Here is a 21573-nt window from a genome sequence, read left to right as displayed (position 1 = left end):
CTGCTTCCTGCTGTTTCTCCAACAGGCCGAGCCCCTCCCACCTCAGGGCCTTTGCTCCAGTTGTTTCCACAGCCTCTGTTCTCCTCCTTCCCCTCTTCAAGATTTTGCTGAAATGTCACCTTTCCAAGGAAGCCGGGCCTGACCGCCCCCTCCCTCTCCCGCCCCCTGCTCTGTGTTTCCTGTGATACTTATCACCTTCTAATGTACCACACGATTTACTCATTTGCTGTGTTTGATGCTATCACTCTTCTCCCCTCCCCAGATGGAGACCTGATGGATTCAGGAATTCTCACCTCTTAGGTTCCCTGATCGCCCGCACGTGCCTGGAGTGATGACACAGGGCAAGCGCTCAGTAAGTGCCTCAAACATCCACTGTTCCTCCTGGAGTGGCAGGAAGCCCCTTTGTGAAAGTCAGGGGAGCAGGGAAGAGCATGGAATGCTCCTACTTCTCTCTGAGCTGTCTTTGTTTTTTTTTTTTCCTTTTTAGGGCCACCCTTACAGCATAGGGAGGTTCCCAGGCTAGGGTTCAAATCAGACCTTCAGCTGCTGGTCTATGCCAGAGCCACAGCAACACTGATCTGAGCCTCATCTGTGACCTACACTGCAGCTCACGGCAATGCCAGATCCTTAACCCACTGAGAGAGGCCAGAGATCGAACCTGCCTCCTCATGGATACTAGCGGGATTCTTTTTCTTTTTTTTTTGTCTTTTTGCCTTTTTCTAGGGCCGCTCCCATGGCATATGGAGGTTCCCAGGCTAGGGGTCAAATCGGAGCTATAGCCACCGGCCTACACCACAGCCACAGCAATGCGGGATTCGAGCCACGTCTGAGACCTACACCACAGCTCACGGCAACACTGGATCCTTAACCTGCTGAGCAAGGCTGGGGATCGAACGCACAACCTCATGGTTCCTAGTCAGATTTGTTAACCACTGAGCCACGACGGGAACTCCACTAGTGGAGTTCTTAACCCACTGAGCCACAACTGGAACTCCCCCTCTGAGCTGTTCTGGGCTAAGCTGAGGGGAAGGGGCATAGTTGGCTTAGAAGTCCCCCGCTCCACTTCCCAGCCACCTCAGCCCCTGCCCTCTTCTTCTCCAGAGAGCCCAAGGTGGGAGGGGGATGGGGGCGTGGGGATGGTGAGCATGACCAGAGATCCAGGACAGAGTCAGAGGAAGTCTGGGAGTCTGGGGCCAGGGACTCCGCCTGCCAGGGTGGGAGTTGAGGCGACCGGCACGGGGCCTCCTGTAGAGGCTGAGGGAGGGGGATTCCCTGTCCTTCTGGCCTCCCTCAGGGACTCTGTAATGAGCCTTGCAAAGCCATCCCATTTCCACTGTACAAGGCTCCTGGTGCTCTCAGCAGGGTGTCTGGATGAATTAACTGCCTGAATGCCTAATGACAGACACGTGAGCACCTGTGTGTGTGTGTGTGTGTGTGTGTGTGTGTGTGTGTGTGTGTGTGTGTGTGTGTGTGATGGTGGGGAACAGCCAATGTCTTCTCTCTTTAGAATTAGGTGTGACTGTACTGCAGATTTCCATTTTCACAGCCCATCCTCCGTCTTCCGTGAACCTCAGCCACGCCTCCCAGCACCACCCCTACTATTGTTCCTGAGATCTGGCCAGGGAATGGACCCTGCTGTTTTCCCAAACAGAACTTTTCTTTTTCTTTTTTTTTTTTTTAGGGCCGTATCTGTGGCAAATGGAAGTTCCCAGGCTAGAGGCTGAATCGAATCTGAGCTGCAGCTGCAGACCAACACCACAGCCACCACAACACTGGATCTGAGCCTCACATGCCCTTCCCTCACACTTAGCACCGCTGCCCGCCGTGCCAGGCTGCCCTTGCCTGCTGCGACCACGCCAGGCCGACAGTCACTTGCCCTAGGCTCTCAGTCATGTGATGGCCAGTAAGTGTTCCCTGGGGCCGGTCAGAGTGAAGTCCAGAGCAGTGAATTTCTCCCTTGTTTCCTCCACTTCTGAGCTATGAAATTATCCGTTGAGCAAATCAATAATTCATTAGATTATCCACATTTAGTCTAAATGAGATCTCATCACCTCAGGGTAGACTTTGAAGTTCTGCTTCACCTGACGCTACTACCCAGCCAGCCGTCCCCCCGGCGTCCGTCCAGCCAGCTCGTTCACATGCTGGGCCCCTGCTCACCAGCATGGAGTCCCCACACTGCTGCCCCCTGCAGCCCAAAGATAGTCCAATTCGATCCCCTGAAGAAGCCCATTCTTCTCTCGTCTTTGTAATCCAGCTTGCTCTTCAAGATTTCTTCCTTTTTGGGCCGCACCCAGAGCATGTGGAGATTCCCAGGCTAGGGGTCAGATCGGAGCTACAGCTGGCCTACACCACAGCCACAGCAACGCCAGATCCAAACCACGTCTGCAACCTACACCACAGCTCACGGCAACACTGGATCCTTCACGGGCTGAGCAAGGGCAGGGATTGAACCCACATCGTCATGGATACTAGCCAGGTTTGTTACTGCTGAGCCACAGCAGGAACTCCCAAGGTTTCCTCTTAAATCCAGCCTTTGCCATGAGCCTCCCTGGGCTTCTGCTGCAGACTGAGACATTTTGCAACTAGAAGCACACAGCTTGGCATTTAATTGCACTCAATTTGTTACACATTTGCAGACTCTGTGTTCCCCCATAGTTGTGAAAGGCCACAAGGGCAGGACACCAAAACAGACCCCTTAAATCCCCTTAACCACACCAAAGCACAACACACCAAGAATACTATTGAACTGGATATTTTGTTTCTCTCTCTCTCTCTTAATCCAAACTACCTTTAGCCCACCTTACACTTCAGCTCCTCAGGGGTTAGATATCCTTGGGTACATGGTCACAGTTGGATTATAGAGCATCAAGCTGGCTGTAAGCCTACCAAAGAGATTAGAAATGGGGCTAGAGGAGTTCCCATCATGGCTCGGTGGTTATCGAACCCGACTAGGATCCATGGGGATGTGGGTTCAATCCCTGGCCTCTCTCAGTGGGTTAAGGATCCAGCGTTGTCTTGAGCTGTGATGTAGGCCGCGGACGCGGCTTGGATACCAAGTTGCTGCAGCTCTGGTGTAGGTCAGCGGATACAGTTCCGATTGGGCCCCTAGCCTGGCAACCTCCATATGCTGCAAGTGCAGACCTAAAAGACAAAAAAAAAAAAAAAAGAAAAGGGAAGGAAAGAAAGTCATGGGGCTAGAGTGGGTACAGTCCAGTCCATTAAAGCTCTTGCAGCAGGCCGGATGAGAGACAGGGGAGCTAGTTCAAGGAGCCACTGATGGAGCTGGAGACAAGTGGATGGGTCCAAGGGATTACTCGAAGCCCTTTTACATCTCCTCTGTCCTTTGAGATCTGTCTCCCTCGACAAGCGGTGACAGATACCAAGTGGTGGATGCAATTATGATCTCAGTCTGAACTGAGGCCAGGAGGATGGAGTGGATGGTCCAGAATCGCCCAGCTGGTCAGCATGGGACTCACATCCAGATCCTCGGACATCACACCCAGGACTCCTTCTGGTCTCGTGTGCTGGCAACTTGGAGCTGCCACGGGAGGGCCGGGTGTTAAGCTGAAGAACCTTGACTTGACTACCTGCCTGCGGCTATTTACACAGTTCCAATTGATCTGTTGTAACCTGTAATTATTTTTGCTGAATTTTTTTTCACGCTCCATTTGTTTTTCTACTCTCCAGCAGACAAGCTACAGGAAAAAGCAACTTGGGAGATGAGTGGGAGCAGAAGAAGCGGCCTGGTTCGGGGACGCAAGGGTAGAGGATTCCAGATGCCAGTCTTCCTCCCTCAGCTCTCTTTGCCCTTGCCCAGCTCTCTTCTTCCCCACAGATGGGGGCTGGGGACTCTCGGGCCATATCTCTCTTCTCAGTGTCCCTCGGGTCTGTCTCTGCCAGAGGGGAGGAACCTCTCCAGCATCCATCACTCTTTTTCTGCCGTATAACCATTTCCCATTGGCATATCTCTCAGGACTCTTGGAAGAAGAAAAAGAAAGAAAGAACCCTGCAAGGATAGATGGTTAATTTTCTAAATTAAATACGACTATGAGGAATTCCCATTGCGGCTCAGTGGTAACGAACCCGACTAGTATCCATGAGGATGTGGGTTCGATTCCTGGCCTCACTCAGTGGGTTAAGGATCCAGTGTTGCCATGAGCTGTGGTGTACGTCGCAGATGAAGTTTGGATCTGACGTTGCTGCGGCTGTGGTGTAGGCTGGCAGCTGTAGCTCCAATTCGACCCCTAGCCTGGGAACTTCCATATGCTATGGGTGTAGCCCTAAAAAAAGACTCTGAGATCCTACCTAGCTAGCTGGTGGGACATCCCACTATGCTTGGGGTATCTCCTTCCCTCTCTAAGGTGGTTTGCGTGTTCGGGGTGCGTACTCAATTCACAAAGCTTGGAGAAAGGCCCATTGCCCAAAACTGTGGGGTCCCTTCAGAAGGGTGAGGGCTGTCCTTGAAGTCTAGTCTTTCCATGCCAACTTGGCTGTAGTCCCCCAGACCCTATAGGTGGTTCAGCTGTGTCCTGGGTCACCATATGGGTGTGGAGGGCAGGTCTCCCCCACTCACAAAAGCTGCCTCTCCCTCACTCCTCCTCACTCTCCCCTGGGCTGCAAATCACCCTCCAACCCCAGTCCAAGAGCAGTCTCCTTCTCCACCCCGTGGAGCCAGTGCTTTCCCAGATGTGCATGTGGCTTCAGTAAGGTAGACTTTCTCTTGCTTTATCTTTTAAAGTGTGAGTGGAGACACGAGGATGCTGTTAGCTCCACCCAAAGTGGTAAGAAGAGCCTCAACCTTCGTACTCAAAGCTTGGTTGACCTCTTTGGAGTGACAATGGGCTGAAATTGTCAGTAGCTCTCACTCTTTCGTGACATACCCGTAGTCAGGAAAGTAGACGCAATTCATTTCTCAATCGAATTATTCTACCACATCCTCATTTACCAGGTAACTCACAAACACAATTTGGGATCCTACTATTATCTCAAGGTAGTTATTATTAACTGCATTTTACCTGTGAAGAGGCTCGGAGAGATTTTTTAAAAAACTTTCTTGTCCCAGGACACATCTCCATTAAGTGATGGAGTTGGGATTCGAACTGAGCCTGACAAAGGCTATTTGCCACTGCTGGGTGGAGTTGAGGTCTCTCCACCAAACATGCATAATCAATGCCCTGGAAAAGCCAAAGAAAGAAATGCCCAAGTAGTCTTCAGGGGTCAGTGTGGTGTATTTTCTGGAGGCATTTTCCAGAGCCTCTCAAATGTATACCAGGCCACCAATAAATAGATAGATAACATAAATAAATAACAAAAATATATCAACAACATGAACAACATGAACACATAAATAACATAAACAAAACTTGAACTCTAGTTAAGGATAAGATGCTGACATAGTTAGAAGTATACTGATGTCTGCCCACTTACACTGAAATCTGTCAAAAGCATAAAAATGGACTGATGGATGGACAGATGTGGGATAAAACAAATAGAGCAAACAAAACAAAATAAAACAAAAACAAATAGGTGAAATGTGAGTTATAGAATCTACGTGGTGGGTGTTCACTATGCAATTCTTTAAACTCTTCTGAATGTTTAAAATTTTCATAATAATATAGATCACACAGGTGGGTCTCACCCACCTCTTGTCTCGCATCACCATGGCTTGAGGGAGCTTGGTCATCAGTCACCGAGTTCTTCCTGCAGGAAGAGTGGTGAACTACATGCTTGAGAATACAGAATAATGAACAGATAGGCAATCCGTGCTTTGTAAAACTGCAGGATACCTGGGAGAAAATAGGACCGAGTCATAAAATCAACAGTGGCAACAACAGTGGGCTCTTTATTTTCTGCATGAACAGAAGGGGAGCAGGGTTACGCATTGTTTGTGGAGTTCCTGTTGTGGCTTGGCATGTTAAGAACCTGACACAGTGTCCCTGAGGATGCAGGTTTGATCCCTGGCCTCGCTCAGTGGGTTAAGGATCCTGTGTTGGTGCAAGCTGCAATGTAGTTTACAGATGTGGCTGGGATCTAGCGTTGCTGTGGCTGTGGTGTAGGCTGCCAGCTGCAGCTCCCATTCAACTTCCAGCCTGGGAACTTCCAGATGCCGCAGGTGTGGCCGTTAAAAGACAAAAACAAACAAACAATTTGCTTGTAACTATACGTTGTCCTAACACCTCTTCCGACTGATGTGGTGCATAGAAGAGCCCACTGCAGTTGAAGAGTCCGAAATGGAAAATAAGGGAAGATGATTCACATTCCTGGGGAAATACCAAGAATCCCACAGTGGAAAATTCACTGGTAGGTCCCTCGAGATGTGTTAAAGAATAAGGGTGGCTCCTTTGGGTGGCAGGTTGGTTTCGTGCAAAGTTTGGCAGAGTAGGAACCAAGCCAGTTCTAACTGCCCATTTATATCAACGTATAGAGTCATGTTCTCTTCAAAGTGTAATTTCCTCTTAAGGATACTAAACTATTGCCTGCGGGTCAAATTCTGCCTATGACTTGTTTTTATATGGCCCAAGGATTAAGAATGATTTTTCTATCTTTAAGAGGTTAAAAAAAATCAAAAGAAGAATAATTTATGACACATGGAAATTATAGGAAATTCAAATTTCATTGTCCATAAATGAAGGTTACTGGAACAGAGATATTGTCGATGGCTGCTTTCAACCTACGAAGCAGAACTAGTTGCAGTAGAGACACGTGTCCTGCACAGCCTAAAATATTCACTCTCTAGCCCTCTGCTGAAAAATTCTACTGGCCCAGCGTAAAATGGTCCATCCACGAACTTCACCCCCCATCTACCTCCCTTCACAGAATTGCTGTGAGAATTAACGCAAGAGCTGGGCTTAGTAAACTGTAAGTTTCCCTACGACACAAGGTATTCCTGCCCTGACCTCATTTCTTTCAATACCATCCTAACAATAGACAGGAACATTCTATATGACAGATGGGAAAACTGAGATTACAGAAGGAAGACTACGAGTTCCTGTCATGGCTCAGTGGTTAATGAACCTGACTAGGATCCATGAGGATGTGGGTTCGATCCCTGGCCTTGCTCAGTGGCTTAAGGATCCGGTGTTGCCATGAGTTGTGGTGTAGGTTGCAGAAGTGGCTCGGATCCCATGTTTCTGTGATTGTGGTGTAGGCCAGCAGCTCTAGCTCTGATTCGACCCCTAGCCTGGGAACCTCCATATGCCGCAGGTGCACCTCTAAAAAGACAAAAAAAAAAAAAAAGTTACCACTCTGTATCATGGGACATGGTGTGCTCTCAGGAGGTCATTTTTGGAAGGAACCCAAGTGATCATCTTGTCCTCATTTTACAAATGAGGAGAGGGAGGCCAGGGAGAGGAGCTGACGAGAGCAAAGACACTGTTAGTAAGGGGTGGTGTTGGATTCAAACTCAGGCTGTTCTGAAGTTTTGGGGGTGGTTGTTTTTTGCTTTTGTTTTTGTTAGGGGAGGGGTCATATTTAAGTTTCATTGAAGTATGGTTGACTTATAATATTATGATAATTTCTGCCACACAACAAAGTGACTCAGCCACATATGTACTTAGATCCATTCACTCAGATTCTTTTCCCACATAGATGATCACAGCACCCTGGGCAGAATTCCCCATGTTATACGGCAGGTTGAAGTTTGTTCTTTGTTAAAAACAAGGCTAGAACTTGGTCCCTTAACTCCAGGCACAATTCAAAATTCACAGAACCATTTATTTTTTTAAAAGTCATGTACTATATATTCTTGGAAGTATGTGGAGCACTGGGAAATGAATTCAATAAACCCAGTTCCTGCCATCTACGATCTGGCTTCTAGTTTAAGATTGTGAGATGAACACAGACACAAAGGGGGGCTTAGACTTAGGTAACGGATGTATGAACAGAATTTACAATCTATGGCTGGTGATCACAGATGCAAAATTGGTTGACAAGGGAAAGCGTAGGCTGGAGAAACTACCACCTGAGTTCAAATCCCGTTTTTGCTGTTTATTAGCTATGTGACCTTGGGCAAGCTACTCAGCCTCTTAAAACCTCGAATCCTTGAATAGAAAATGGGACCAGCGATATTCTCTTAGTGTGGATGTTGTGATGATGAAATGCGGGATTTGTAACGTATTTAGTGTAGTACCTGGATCACAGCAGATGTTCAAATATGGTGACTGGTATGATTCCTTAGTGACAGATAGTGCCAGGTGCATGGAGTGAGTTGAGCCAGAAACATGTGACCTGGAGAAGAAAATGATTTACCTGCCTGGTGTTGGTCACAATGACGGCAACAATTCCTCACGTTTGCATGTCTCTCCTGAGAGACAAAGTAGCTTTGGTCATTTCACAGGCTGACAGACCTTCTTATGTTTTCAGTTGAAATGCACTGTTGCAGGCACGTTCTGGATGATGGGGCTGTAGTGATGCAGACGCAGAGGCTGCTGGAAAAGGGTTCTTGGGTTCTTGGGTTCTTGGGCTGTTAGAGAGTTCTTTAGCTGAAAGAGATTTTCAAGTCCTATTCATTCTCGTTTGGGAAAGTCCTAGAATTCCCCAAAGATCCAGGAGTCTGGGGGAGGAGAAAAGAGGGCTGGAAAGAGGATGCCATGTGTTGACTCCTGCCTGGGGCGCTCCAGAGCACCGGTGAAGGGAGGGGTCACCTCCCAGGCCACCTCCCTGATGGCCCTTCCAGGTTGACACGCACCCGTCCCAGGCTCAGGGAGCCTCATTCCCACAGGACAGCTGCTTCTGGACCACGGCTCTGGGCTCTGGGCCAGGCAGACTCTGGCTTTCAACCCAGTCGATGCTGGAGTGTGAGGAACTAAAGACAGGACAGGTGCTGCATGTCAATGACAGGAGGGAGGTGGAAATCGCTCCCGGCTCTGTTGGTCTGTGTGGACACCGACCCAGCCTGCCGAGAGCCTGCTAGAGAGAAAGAGAGAGAGAGAGGGAGAGAGGAGAGAGAAAGAGACTACGTGGGTGTCCACACTCGGAACAGGGGCAGGCATCTGAGTGGCCGGGTCTGGTCAGGAGCTTTCAGGCTCAGTGAAAATGAAAGAGGCACGTATGTTTATGTGTACGTGAGTCTGTTTGTGGCATGGGTGTTTGAGTGCGTGCTGTGTGCTGTGAGAATGGTGGGTGGGTGTGAATGTGCGTGCGAGCTATATCCATCCAAGATGTAAATTGATAGCAATGAGGCTGATGCCATAAGCCACAGACAAAAATTTTGTAGATGAATGCTTCCAGCATGACCCTGTATGTGTTATGTGTATGCGTGGTTTGGACATATATATTTGGTTTAGTGCCCTGTGTGCTTAAAAATGTGTGCAAACAGATGAATGAGTGTCGTGTGCATTTGTACACGAGGCTCTCTTTGGGAGCGCCAGGTGTGTTCTATGTGTATCTGTGTCATATGTGTATGTGTAAGTGTGTGTGCTTCTGGCCAGGGCTGGGGACAGCATAATTGTGTGGGACAATGACAGATTCCCATTTTCCCAAAGGCTCAGCATTCTCTCTCCCACAGTCTGTTACAATTTATCCACCCCAAGTGAAATCTTTTTTTTTTTTTTCCGTCTTTTGTTGTTTGAGGGCCGCACCCATGGCCTATGGAGGTTCCCAGGCTAGGGGTCTAATGGGAGCTGTAGCCACTGGCCTACACCACAGCCACAGCAACTCGGGATCCGAGCTGCGTCTGCAATCTACACCACAGCTCACGGCAATGTCAGATCCTTAACCCACTGAGCGAGGCCAGGTATCGAACCTGAAACCTCATGGTTCCTAGTCGGATTCATTTCTGCTGTGCCACGACGGGAACTCCACTAAGTGAAATCTTAAAGGTCTGGAGCAATCACATAAGGCTTTGACCCCCAGCCCTGGATCCACTTGCTGCTCACACCCAAGCCACCCAGAGACACCTCCCTGATAGGTCCCACCTCCAGGAAGAGCCTCTGACCCGATGGCTGGACAATAGAGTCTTTCTTAGCTTCCCCTCATTCCATTTCTCAAGGAGCGGGCCTGCAGCTGAACCTGAACAGTCTACACTGCCTCCGCTCTGCCATGCTTTATTGCAAATGTCCCAGTTTCCCGCCCAGGACCTGGAGGGGCTGGTGGGAAGGCTCAGATAATTTCCTCACTACCTTGTCATCTCTGAAAGCTGCTTACTCTAACAGGCCCCCTCTGCTCTGGGGCTGACATTCCTTCTCCACTCATTTCTCTTTGCTTTTGTCTAATGAGGAACAGGAGGCTGCTGAAACTGACAATAGAATTACCTGGGACGCTGGGTCCTGTCAATCTCCATTAGGAGCCCAGGGAGGGAATAGTGAAAGCACGGGGACACCTTGGTGCTGTTACAGCAACAGGGCTCACTCTGAGAGCAAACAAAAGCAAACAAAACCACCCCTCTCTTGGAGGCTCTGCCTGAGCCAATGGGTCAACCTGGCTTCCAGCCCAGGCTACAGAGTCCACCTCCCCTGGCCATGCCCACGAGCCAGAACCTGAGAAATATGCCTCCCTGCTGGGGTCCTCAGACCTCAGGGAGCCTCATTCTTCCCTGGAGGATCTGCCTGAGGTTGACTCAACAACCTTGTCCCACCTCAATGACTTGTGGGAAGTCCAAAGCCTTTCTATGATTTCCTGGGCGATTTATCTCCTTTTGACCACCTCTGGATTCCAGCCGCTGATGGATTATTTGATACATGCACCAGCCCTCTGATCCTTCCACCATCCATTTCCAGTCCTCACCTGTGCTATTGTGATTTATTATAAGAAATATACATTTGGTCTTTATTTCTGGCACCGAGCTCCTAAAACCCTTGGAATTGTCTAAGTGATGAGAATGATAAAGGCGTCTTGATATTCATAAACAAATGCCTTTTAATCACAGCTGAGTTCGTGTTAATAAAGTGACTTTTGGAAAGCACCTAAGGATGGGGCTGCTTGCAGAGGGAACTAATCATGTGATTGGAGGGGTGGAACTTTCAACCCATTCTCCTGACCTCAAGAAGAGAGAGGAGCTGGAGATGGAACCAACTGTCAATGGCTAATGATTTAATCAACCGTGCCTATGTAATAAAGCCTCAATAAAAGCCTAAAAGAATGGGGTTCAGGAGTTCCTGTCATGGTGCAGTGGTTAACAAATCCGACTAGGAACCATGAGGTTGCGAGTTCGATCCCTGGCCTTGCTCGGTGGGTTAAGGATCCAGTGTTGCCGTGAGCTGTGGTATATGTCGCAGACATGGCTTGGATCCCCAGTTGCTGTGGCTCTGGTGTAGCCGGTGGCTACAGCTCCAATTCGACCTCTAGCCTGGAAACTCCATATGCCGTGGGAACAGCCCTAGAAAAGGCAAAAAATACCAAAAAAAAGAACGGGGTTCAGATAGTTTTTAGGTTGGTGAACACACAGAGGTCCTGGGACACTGGTGTGCTTGCACAGGGCATGGAAGCTTCCCGCATACCTTGCTCTGTGGGATGGAAGAGGAGTCCCTCTTCCAGCTGGGTGTTTGTCTGTAACCTTTATCATATCCTTTTATAACAAACGAGTAAACAATAAGGAAACACTTTTTCTGAGTTCTGTGAGCCTCTCTAGCAAATTAATTGAAACTGAGGAGGGGGTCGTGGGATCTCCTGAGTTATAGCCAGTCAATCAGAAACACAGGTAACGAGATTTTTGATTGGCATCGGGGGGGGTAATCTTGTGGGACTGAGCCCTTAAACTGTGGGATGAGATGCTGTCTCCAGGTAGAGAGTGTCAGGTTGAGTTAATTTCTTGGTGGTATTGAAAAAAACACACATTGGAATCACTGTCAGAATTGGACCACTGTCTCAGAATTGAACATTGTGAAATTCTGTCTTTTTCCTCAACTGACTTAAAAGACTAGTCAAGGGTGAGTCTCTTCAATAGTGAGCACACATGAGCACAGAAATGAGTTTCAACCTATACCTCACACCTTCTACAAACATTAACTCAGAAATAGTTAAAAATGGATCATAGGGACCATCTTACATATGAATTATATGTAAAACATGAAACCATAAAACTTCTAGGAGTTCCCGTCGTGGCACAGTGGTTAACGAATCCGACTAGGAACCATGAGGTTGCGGGTTCGGTCCCTGGCCTCGCTCAGTGGGTTAAGGATCCGGCGTTGCTGTGAGCTGTGGTGTAGGTCACAGACAGCAACAGCAACACGGCTCTGATCTGGCGTTGCTGTGGCTGTGGCGTAGGCCGGTGGCTACGGCTCTGATTGGACCCCTAGCCTGGGAACCTTCATATGCCGCGAGTGCAGCCTTAGAAAAAAGACAAAAAGACAAAAAAAAAAAAAAAAAAAACCTATAAAACTTCTAGAAGAAGTTGTGACCCTGACTAGGGAAGGAGTTTTTGATATAATACCAAAAGCATGATCCATAGAAGAAATATATGATAAATTAGATATTGTCAAAATTAAAATCCTCTCTTCTGCCAATGATATTGTTACTAGAATAGAAATATAAGCCACAGTGGGGAGAAAGTCTTTGCAAATCATATTTTTTGACAAAGGATTTGTATCCAGAATATAGAAAGAATTTTCAAAATTCAATAATAAAAAATTATATCTAACAATACTACCAAGCACTGATGAGTTTGTAGACTAACAGGAATGCTCATATATCGCCAGTGTTTCGGCCACTTTGGAAAGCAGTTGGGTGGTTTTATATAAAGTTAAGCATATACCGGAGTTCCTGTCGTGGGTCAGTGGAAACGAATCTGACTAGTATCTATGAGGACTCAAGTTCAATCCCTGGCCTTGCTCAGTGGGTTAAGGAACAGGCGTTGCTGTGAGCTGTGGTGTAGGTCGCAGATGCAGCTCGGATCTGGTGTTGCTGTGGCTGTGGCATAGGCCAGCAGCTGCAGCTTCAATTCCACCCCTAGCCTGGGAACTTCCATATGCTTGAGTGCAGCCCTAAAAAGACAAAAAAAAAAAAAAAAAAAAAAAAAGTTAAACATATACCCACCATTGTGACCCTACAATCTCATTTTTCTCGGCTTAAAACAAATGGAAGTATGTTTACACAAAGTTTACAGCAGCTTTATTCAACATCACCAAACCCTGGAACCACCCAAATGGTCTTTAATTGGCAAATGGACAAACTATAGTTCTTCCAGATTGTGGAGTCCTACTGGGCCATGAAAAGGAACACACTGAAATTGACATATGACGTGAATCAGTCTTAAATACATTTTGCTAAGTGAAAGAAGTCAGATCCAAAAGGCTCCATATTACATGATTCCGCTTCTATGACATTCTGGAAGCGGTATAACTATATGGCCAGAAAAGAAATCAGTGGTTCCCAGGGTTAGTGCTGGGGAGAGGGACTGACCATGTCAGGGCGTGACAGGGCATTTCGTGCATATGTCATGTCTGTGGTGGTGGATACACACCTCTATGCATTTGTTGAGACCACAAAAAGCAAACGTTACTATCTGCAAATTACAAAAAAATACCGAATGTTGGGGAACTCAAAATGGAATACACTAAGAAATAAACACATCGTCTATAAATGAACCATGCACCTACCCTGAAGAAAGAACTAACCTGAGTCACTTTGGGACACAGTTTTGACTGGAAAGGGTAAAACAAAAGATGAAAAGGACAGGTATTGTTCTCCCATCCGGAAATCTGCTTCTCCCAGTGCTCCGCTTAGCAGTGTGCGCATACGGTGGCTTAACAACTAAATACAGTCACTGCTTGGTATCCACAGCAGTTCTGGTCTATAAATCACTGTGAACACTGAATTAGCGCATCCCCAAACAGTGCTCCTGGGGAAATCCTGGGTTAGCTTCCCGTGAGCCTCTGGTCACAACAGTTTTGTCACTCAGTCAACACATAACTTTTATGTGTGTCTGATTAAAGACATCTTAGTAATATAAATTGTTGCTTCATTAACCATGAGCTCAGGTCAACGGCATCATAACTCACGCCTAAAGAAGCTCATCCAACACCCGCGTTTTCCCCGTGAGGCATGTCGCAGCTTTCCCCGAGCAGTGATACCAGACGGTACTTCAGCGCTGTGCTCGGGGACCATTTTAAACAGCGACATCATCCACCAAAAGCACAAAGATGGGGAAAATGTGGCACTAAATAGACCATGAAAAGGACGCTTGTTTACAGTAAGAGAGCTAAAGCAAGAAGGCAGAGGGTCGCCTCATTTGACCTCGGCTGGGAACTCATACCTTTGGCACCTCAAATCTTTCCCCACTTTTCGCATGTCTGTGGACCACCCACGAAACACCCTGAGTGTTGATGTTGAGGTGACAAATCAATGTTAGTGAGTAGGTGAATTCGCAAATACAGAATCCGCAATAAGAGGGATCAGCTGTCTATTGCAGGTGATGAGAGCCAGACAAGGGGGCCAAGGTATGCACCCGACAGTCTCCCTGAGGTCAGTTATGTCTTCAGAGTGCGCCAAACTTTCCTGGAAGGGCCCTCAGAGACGAAGCATCTACCACCCCAACGACAGAAAGAAAGCTGAGGTCCGGGGAAGGGGCTTGTCCAGGTCACAGTTGGCTTTGTCCCATCTCCATTTCCCATCATGGCATTTTAATGCCTCCTTTCATAGCTCTTCATCTGAGGCCCTGAGCATCCTAAAAGTGGGAGGTGTCGGGGGTGGGGAATAGGATGCTTGAAATCCAGGCTTGGGTTTACCCAGACCTGTCACTCTCCTATACCACCAATCTGCCAGAAAGAACTTCGAAATAGCCAAAGCCTGGGGCTCAGCCTCAGACCTCCCAGAATTCCCTTCCTTTCTGTCAGCCCTGGCTGCCTAGGTGATCTCATCCATTCTCGTTACTCTAAGCACCATCTATATGCAAATTTGTATCTCCAGCCCAGACCTCTTCCCTTGAACTCATCTCCAGTTTCCAACTGCCTTCACATGGCTGCCTGGATATTTAACAGGCATTTCAAAACGAACATCTCCAAAACAGAACTTTCATTTCCTTCCTACTCCTTCCCAACTCAGCAACCTGTAGCTCTGATTGCTCAGGCTAAAACCTCAGGCATCCTCCTTTCTCTCATATCCCATGTCTTACCCAGCAACCAATCTATTGGCTGCAAGCATTTCCTGCCACCCCATGGCTACCGCCTAGGGCCTCTGAATGCTGCATTTGCCTCCTGAACAGGCTCCCCTGCTTCTTCTTCTTCTTTTTTTCAGCATCCAATATCTTTTTTTTTTTTTTTTTTTTGGTCTTTTCTAGGGCTGTTCCCGGGGCCTATGGAGTTTCCAGGCTAGGGGTCGAATCGGAGCTGTAGCCACCGGCCTACACCAGAGCCACAGCAACTCGGGATCCAAGCCGTGTCTGTGACCTACACCACAGCTCACAGCAACGCTGGATCGTTAATCCACTGAGCAAGGCCAGGGATTGAACTGCAACCTCATGGTTCCTAGTGGGATTCGTTAACCACTGCACCAAGATGGGAACTCCCCAAAATCTTTTTAATAACAAGGCAGACTCTGGGATTAGTTTTTGTAGCTATGGCTGGTACATTGGTCTCTGGTGTGCTTGGTCTTCCGGCCCTGGGAGTTTGGTGTGGTTGTGTGGGGTTTCTGAGGCCTTGCTGAAATGCCTGTAGACCTCTCGCCCTTGCGAGGACCAGAGAGGAGGACCATGCCCCCGCCCTTGCGGGAGTCCAGGGCCAGCTGGTTGAAGATGAGGATCTTGCCTTGGAAATGAGGCTCCAGTCATGGCTGCTCCCTGGCAGAGCACACGCCTTCAGTTTAGGCACCTCCGGGACCTGCACGTCATCGGTTATAGCTCCTAAAACCAGAGCAGTCTTGTCTTCCTGGCCGGGAAATTCCATCTTCTGGATCATCCTGGAAATTGACAGGGGTGACCTGGCTGTATAACCCATGAACAACCTCTTCAGCACAACATGAGAGCCGGTGGCGTTGGTTCATCTGGCCAGAAACCTGTATACCTTAACCAACAGCCTCAGGGAGATGTTCTAGCTCTCGGGCTCCTTGCGTGGAACCTTTCGTTCCTTGTTGTGGCAGATGTCAACTCCCATGATGGTGCCTAGAGGGGGTCCCTGCTTCTAATCTTGCCACGTCCATTCTGCTAGACAGCAACTGGGATTGTCCTTATGGAAAGCCTTGTGACATCACCGCTCTTCCCAAAACCCTCCGATGGCCTCTCTCTCACTCAGCGTAAAATCAGGACCCAGAGGGAGTTGCCACTGTGGCACAGTGGGTTAAGAACCTGACTAGTATCCATGAGGATGCGGGTTCCATCCCTGGCCTCGCTCAGTGGGTAAAGGATCTGGCATTGCCACAAGCTGAGAGTTAGCAGCTGTGGCTCTGATTTGACCCCTAGCCCAGGAACTTCCATATGCTGCTCATATGTGCATGCGTGCGTGCGCGCGAACGCGCGCACACACACATCAGAACAAAGATGATGCCCAAGGCCTGCAGGGCTCTGATCTCTCTGCCCCTCACTCCTTGCATCCTGGCTCCAGTCCTGAGGCTCCCTGCTGCTCCAAGAACATCCAGGTGTACCTCAGTGGGGTCAGTTCCCCCGGGGAAAGTGCCCCAGAGAGCAGGTTTGCAGGGCTTCAACACTTTGACACTTGTCTGGATCTGGACAAGCAGATCTGGGTTGAAAAAACTCCGCAGGCTGGAGGGGAGTCCTTTAGTTCTCAGGTCGGCCATCCCTCCTGTCCTGCCACCCACTAGCACTCCTCAGTTTCTCACACACTTTTTCCCTTCAATGTGGATTTTCATCTCCTCTCCCCATCTTTGGAAAGTGTCCCTGATCACTGGAGAATCCAATTACCACTCCTTCTAAGGGAGTTCTTAGTCTCTGTTATGCAAATGTGGCTATGATTGTGCCAGGCAGGTTTTGTTGCCCTTTTATCTTTCCTCCAAGTGTCTCCCCTTTAAAGCTGGAGTTGCAATTCTCTTTATTTTTTATTGTGAAAGCCCCTGAGGTCCCCAGCTCCCCAACCATGGAAATCACCTTGATTACCCACTCTGGATCCCAGGAGCCACAATAGGTCTGCCTCGGGGCAAACAGAAGGAAAAATAAACAGCGTTTAGTGGAATTTATTTTATTTCTTTGGAGATGCAAATCAGAAGATTCCTGATGAGCTCTGGGAGCATCAGTGTGGAGCAGGAGGAAGTTGGCTGTGGGAGCAGAGACTTGGGGAAAACAGACCTCTCTGCAGCCGCAGGGGCTGCGCTGATTCTTTGTAGGGAGAGGGCGGGGCTGGGGGAAGCGGGGAGCAGCGCAAAACTCCACGATGTTACATTTGCTATTTTGTCTTATTGAACTTTTCCGGGCCTTCTCTGAGTAGAGGCTGTTGGGAAACTCTGATCCATTTCAGCTTTGAAATGGTCCACTGGCAGCCTTGGCTGCAGAATGAGTGCTTCCTGGGTCCCTCAGAGGGGTGAACGCACCACCTCTGGGATGGTCCAGGGGGACCACTTCCTCAGCTGCCATCTCCTGGTGACCCTTGGCTTCCCCAAAGTGGGCAGAGCAGGGAGCAGGGAGATTCTCTCTGAGGTTCTGTTTGTTCGTTCATTGACTCATTCAACAAACACATTGAGTGCCTACTCTGTGCCAGGCAATATTCCAGGTGCCAGGAATACAGCAGTGCACGATTTAGACATGAGCTTCCAATCCAGTGAAGAGAGATAGACAAAACACAAATAGGTGGCTGTATTACAGCAGGTGGCAACGAGTATGAAGATGAGAATCCAGGATGGGAGTTCCCTGGTGGACTAGAGGTTAAAGGATCCTGCGCTATCATTGCTATAGCTCTGGTCACTGCTGTGGTGCAGGTTTGATCCCTGGCCTGGGAGCTTCTGCATGCTGCAGGCTTGGGAAAGAAAGAAGAAAGAAAGGAAGGAAGGAAGAAAGAAAGAAAGGATGGAGAGGATAAAGTGATGGGGATACGGGGAGATACACTTGGAAAAATGTAGTCAGGAAAGAACTCTGATAAAGGGACATTTGAGCAGAGCATTTTGCAAAGAGTGAGGCTGGAGGTCCAGGTCTGACTCCACCTGGCCACCCAGAGCTTCTTCTGCTTGTTGGGACCCAGGGGCAAACAAAAACGTGTTGAAGATCCACAATCCTGCATGGGTGGAGCTCAGACGCTACCCTAACCGGCTGCCCAACTTTGTGCAAGACCAATTCCCAGTAACTCACCTGTTAAACAGGACCGAGAGGGCTCCTTGGTGATTGAGTGAGATAGCATGAAAGCGTGTGTGGGGTTTAAACCCATGGGCAGTATGCTCATTCAAAAGGCACCTTCCCAGAGTTCCCTGGTGGCCTAGCGGTTAAGGATCCGCATTGTCACTGCTCTGGCATGGGTTGGATTTCTGGACCAGAATATCCACATGCTGAAGGTGCGGCCGAAATAAATAAATAAAGACACCTTTCTGGTGTGGGTCCTACAGAGACTGCATTGCTTCTGGTCAGGCACAAAGTTGACCCTTTTCAGGATGAGGGGGCTTTCGAGAAGGCAGTTAATCCTGGAGATCTAGGGGGTCTGTAGCCATGCGGATGGGGCAGGTGACTGCAGGTTAGAGTAACTGAAGATGGAGGAGCTGGAAGGGCTGAGGGTGTCAGACAACGCAGTCAAGCTCTCACACTTTCTCTCCTTGAGGCCCAGTCCTCACTCTCTGCTCTCAAGAAAGCATAACATCATATGGGTCAATTTGTGCATGCATAAAAATCCTGTGCGAATGTGGATCCTTTGTTATTAGTTAACAGATAATGGGTGTTATACCTCCCACTGCCTGGGCTATGATGCTCCTTGATGACAGGGACCAGATTTTTATTATTTTACTATCACTTTTAATTCCTGGCACTTTGGTGCATAGTGGGTGATCAGGAAATGTTTAATGAATGACTAACCAGTTTTGACGCTCCCTTCTTCCCCACTGCTGTGGCTTCCGCCAAAGGCAGACTCCTTGAAGACAGACAATTTACAGCTATAACTGGCATGACTCAGCAAAGGATTAAGGGACTTTGGGGACATAATCCTCCATAGGTGACTTCTGGGCAGTGTTAGAACGTTGGAACCGATGTCCCAGGTTTGCAAAAGAGAGTGAATTGCAAGAGGTTTCTCTAAAAGAGAACAGGTTCATCTCATTCTCACCTTTCATCAGGACCCCAACATTATGGCCCAATTGCTGCGATTAGAGAAGGATGAGTAGACAATCATTCTCCTTTTCCGTGTGTGTGTATGTGTGTGGGGTGTGTGTGTGTGTGTGTGTGTGTGTGTGTGTTTTCACTTAAGTTGTGGTTATGGAAGTATTTCTGCAAGTCGAGTATTAGCTGAAGTTAAGAGTTTGTGTTCAGCTGGTTTCCATGGTAACCCATCAGCCTCCTTTGCTTCCCCCTCTTCCCCTCCTCTGTTATGGGGACACTCCGATTCTAAACAGGAGAGCCAAGATTAGCAAAAGAGAGAAGGGACCCTCAGCCACACTGGCCTCAAGGGCTCGAAGACACCACAGATAAGGAGGGGTTGCTGGAAACCCAAGGTGTCTGCCTGTGGGGCTCAGAGCTGGTGGAGGGACTGACAGGCTCCTTGCTCCAAGGTCACCACCCCCGGCCCCCAGATTCCTGCTCAGGCCCCGCCCCACCCTGACTGCTAGGCTGGTGCTCTAGGCACAGATGTGCCCAGGGACTTAAGTACACGCTTGGGATTCAGTTCTCTCCCAGACCAAGTATTAGTTTTTAAAATAGCGGGATGGCAAGGGGTTCAGTGGAAGACAGGAGCTGAGAGAGGCAAAAGAGAGGGAGAATGACAGACAGACAGGGTCAGCAAAAGAGCACGACCGCATTTTTGACCTTTCACTATTTTGCAAAAACAACAGCGCCTAGAGATTTCTGGTGAAGGAAGAGTCAGAGGATGGACGAGTACTTACTCAAAACACTTAGCCTCAGCCCAAACATTTCTCAATGTGCGGGTCACCCATTAAACCTTCCCATTCTCCCTGCATTACACACACACACACACACACACACACACACACACACACACATATGAAGGTATCACCCCTTTATCTTAATATTTTCTAATAAAATTACCTTTTTTTTTTTTTTGCCGTAGCATGTAGCCGCTTAATGTGGGATCTCAGTTCCCAGACCAGGGATTGATTGCAGGCAGCAGCCATGAAAGTCTGAATCCTAACCACTAGACCACCAGGAAACTCCCACAATTACCTTCTTAGAACAAGGGGACACATCCAAAGAATATAGCCTTGAGGTTCTATTTTAAACTACATAACCATGTGCCAGGCACCACGCTCATGTCAACACATGTATTAATTAACTCACTCCATCCCTACAAATAGGCGTGGCTATAGATGCTTTCGAGCCCTCATTTGACAGAGAGGGAAAGAGAGGCACAGAGAGGTTAAGTAAAGTGTACAAAGTCACACAGCAAGCAAGTGGCAGTGCCAGGATTCAAACTCCAGGTCTGTGCTTATAACTCTCCTAATGAGGCTAGAAAAGAACTTTGAGAACATTGTGTTTAACCATCTCCCTTTACTCGAAAGGAAGTGACTTACCCAAGGTCACACAGCTAGTGAGCAGGAGATGCCACGGGCAAGTGTTCAGATAACTCAGCCACAGCTGCCCCTCCCTGTCTGAAGAAGGTCACCTGGGCCAAAGGCCTTCCCCCCAAGCCCAGCTGCCTCCTGTCCTAAGATTTATAGCCTTGCTCCCTTCCCACCTGAGAAGGTGCCCCTTCTCAGATGCCCCTGTCAGCCCTGCTTCGGTCTCACCCCCCTGGATGAAGGGGAGGAGGCTCTGCCCAGCAGTCCTGCTAAGAGTGACAGCACCGCCCACCACCCTGTCATCTCTGCCTCGCTCATCCCTGTCAGATGCCTCCCAGCTCCCAGCTGTCTGTCAGCAGCTGCTCGGGGATATAAATAGCCAGCCGTTGGCAGAGGCACATTGGCAGAGGGGGCGGGAGAGGGGAGGAGACAGTGGGGGTGATGACAGGCAGGGAAGAAAGTCGGGGTCTCCTCTGGGCTCTGAGTCGTTCCTCAGAGGGGCTGGTTGAGGCCTGAAAGAAGAGTGGGAATTGAGCTTCAGCACGAGGCAGGGAAGCCAAGGCCTGGAGCTGGCCCAGCTCTGTCAGGCATCCCTCAGGGGCCTGGTACTATCTCATGACTCCAGTGGTCCCCCATCACCTGATTCTTGAGGAAGTATAGGGGGATCCTCTTTCCCCACAATATTTGTGGGGTGTAAGGCTGCTAATACTCTAAAGAGAAGATGGGAAGTTCCCATTGTGGCTCAGTGGTTAACGAACCCAACTAGCACCCATGAGGACACGAGTTCCATCCCTGGCCTCACTCAGTGGGTTAAGGATCCTGCGTTGCCATGAGCTGTGGTGTCGGTCACAGATACAGCTTGGATCCTGCGTTCCTGTGGCTGTGGTGTAGGTTGGCAGCTGTAGCCCTGATTGGGCCCCGAGCCTGGGAACCTCCATACGCCACAGGTGTGGCCCCAAAAAGACAAAAAAAGAGAGAGGGAGAGAAGATGATTCTGGAGAGGAGAGGGTCCCTGAGGCCTGAGTAAAGCCCTGAGTAAGAGCAGAAGTAAGA

The 21573-nt window shown here is 48.7% G+C and overlaps 2 pseudogenes; one reads left to right on the top strand and one right to left on the bottom strand.

Annotated features, from left to right (window-relative positions):
- Nucleotides 1–15132, top strand: part of LOC110255561 — a 91797-nt pseudogene extending 76665 nt beyond the window's left edge.
- On the bottom strand, nucleotides 15475–16022 carry LOC100525353 (annotated as a pseudogene).

Source organism: Sus scrofa, chromosome 9 (assembly GCF_000003025.6).
Source record: "Sus scrofa isolate TJ Tabasco breed Duroc chromosome 9, Sscrofa11.1, whole genome shotgun sequence".
In the NCBI taxonomy this organism is placed as follows: domain Eukaryota; kingdom Metazoa; phylum Chordata; class Mammalia; order Artiodactyla; family Suidae; genus Sus; species Sus scrofa.
This window is presented reverse-complemented; position numbering and strand designations above follow the sequence as displayed.